At 48.5% G+C, this 2,424-nt stretch overlaps 1 pseudogene; it reads left to right on the forward strand.

Moving 5' to 3' along the window:
• Nucleotides 1–306: 306 nt before the first annotated feature.
• Nucleotides 307–403, forward strand: LOC111724613 (annotated as a pseudogene).
• Nucleotides 404–2,424: the final 2,021 nt, after the last annotated feature.

Raw genomic sequence — 2,424 nt, forward strand, 5'->3', positions numbered from 1 at the left:
CCTGCTGTAGCTCTAGGATCGACCCGCCTCTGGGTGGAAGGCCAGGCACTGAGTTTTCCAGCATCACCCTGTCCCTTCAACGGGCTCTCTAGGGATGGCTTACTGCAAACCACAGGAACAAAGCCTCCTGAGAAACATTAACTCCCTTCCTCCAGTCATCTCCAAAGAGCCGAACACATACCTGCTAGGTGCTTCCCATACGTTAGCACTTCTAATTTTACCTTCAGAACCCTGCATGTGTGGAAATATCACCAGCATCTTAAATATGAGGAAACTATCTCAGAGAGAAGAAAAAAATTCACCTGACTGCTTCCTTCTGCAGCACATATAATAAAATTGGAAAGACAAAGAGATTAGCATGGTCCCTCAGCAAGGATGACACTGTGAAGTGTTCCATATTTTAAAAAGAAAAATTTACTTGAAGTCACAGAGCTAATAGACAACAGGACCAGGACTCAAACCCAGTTCTGAGCCCCCAGCCTGAACTTTCTCCCCTAGGTCACCCAGAGGAGGCAGGAGAGCTGGACCCTGCTGTGCCCAAAGGAGGAGGAGAGGAGGGGTAGCAGTCCCTCCCAGTGCTCTCAAGCTATGAGGCCCCACACACCCCCGCTTCCTGACAAGCCATTGCTAGGGTGCACACTGGGGCTCACACCTTCCCACATCATGGGCACAGAATTCCTAGCAGCCACTTAAGGCCAAGGGGCAGCCAGAACCATTGTTTATTCCCTCCTCCCTTGGAGGAGAAGGAATTGCCTTCAGAGTTCCACCTGGAATTAAAGACTTATACAGATTATTCATGTCAGATGGATTTAAAGCAAGGAAGACTCCCAGGAAGAGGGGAGAGCATGGCCAGTTTATAAAGAACTGAAAGATTCTTTGTGGCAGAAAGGAGAGAGAAGAAAGCCCCAGAGAGCAGAGAGGGGACCAGCTCAAGGCAGAAGTGGATCCGCCGCCATGAGAAGGGGGTGGGGGCCAGGAATGGACGCAAACTCTGCGGGGCTCAGCAGGCCATCTGCAGTGTTCCCATCCCAGAGCCCAGAATCCAGATCCCCAAGGGGGGCTGCAGCAGCCCTCCCCACACAGTCTACTCCACATTCTTCGCATTCTTTACGCTCAATTAAGGAGAAATAATCAGGGGAGCAAGGAAGACCAGGTCGGCCATGCCCCACATTACCAGGATCACGTGTGTAGAAACAGCCCCTCAGACCCCAGACTCAAGGGGCCTTGGGGGAATAGGAAAGCAAACAAGGAGGACAAGGGTGTCCCTCTGGACGCACAGAGACAAAGGAGAGTAAAGGAAAGGGGCAGGGGTAAGATGAGGAAAGAAAGGAGACAGGAAGGTAAAGCCAGTGCCAGGGGGAGGTATGCAGCCCCAAACTTCAGCCACCGTCCCCTAATCATGCTACTGCTTCTCCCCAGTCACCATCACCAAATGCCCTTTGACACCCACCCAGATGCGGACCCTTCATTAGTGAGTAGCATGTGCTGATTAAGTGTGTCATGGGAGAAGTGCCTCTCTGTGGGCTTACAAATACATTGTGCTGAGTCTGCAGGGGGATGCCCTTCCTCGCTCAGTGGACCATACATGACATTTCCTCCTTTTAGACCCAATGAGCCTGTTCAGCCATGCAGACTCCTATTCCCTCAAGCCTCTGTCCACAGGCTGCATCCCTTACCTTTTCCAGAAGCCTTCCCTGACTTCCCCGCAGACCCAGAGTCTCTCTCTGGCTTTCCCCTTCATCTGGTATGTGTAACCAGTACAACTTTTATCATGCTGTTTTGTAATTTTAGGTTTGTATGTCTGTTTGCCCACCAGAATGAATAATAACTAAATGAATGATCATTATTTACTGAGGAAGTTCTGTGTGCCAGGCACTGGGTTAGCACTTGATAGATGACCTCACTTAATCCTTTTAACATCCTAGAGGTCATTAGTGTTACTATCCCAATGTAGCCATGAGAAAGTTGAGACCGAGAAAGGTTAAGTAACTTGTCCAAAGTGATCCAGCTACTAAGTCAGGGAAGGGAAAATTGGACACAGGATTGTAAAATGCCAAATCCATGCCATTATTCTAACACTAAGATATTTGAGGACAAGGTCTATGTTTAGCTTTGTGTACCAGTGCATGGCAAATAATAGGTGCTCAATATATGAGATAATGGATGGGTTCTGCCTAGATTCAGCAGCGGAACTGAGTTAAAAAAAAATTCTCTTCCCATCTCTCTTATGATCAATAGATCAAATCTGAGAAATGATTTGGTTTTTGTTTTTTGGGACAAAGTGTCACTATGTTGCCCTTGGTAGAGTGCTGTAGCGTCACAGCTCACAGCATCCTCAAACTCTTGGACTTAAGCAATTCTCTTGCCTCAGCCTCCCAAGTAGCTGGAACTACAGGCGCCCGCCACAACACCTGGCTATTTTTT

Source organism: Otolemur garnettii, unplaced genomic scaffold, assembly GCF_000181295.1.
Source record: "Otolemur garnettii isolate 467f Iridium unplaced genomic scaffold, OtoGar3 scaffold00024, whole genome shotgun sequence".
Classification (NCBI taxonomy): Eukaryota; Metazoa; Chordata; class Mammalia; order Primates; family Galagidae; genus Otolemur; species Otolemur garnettii.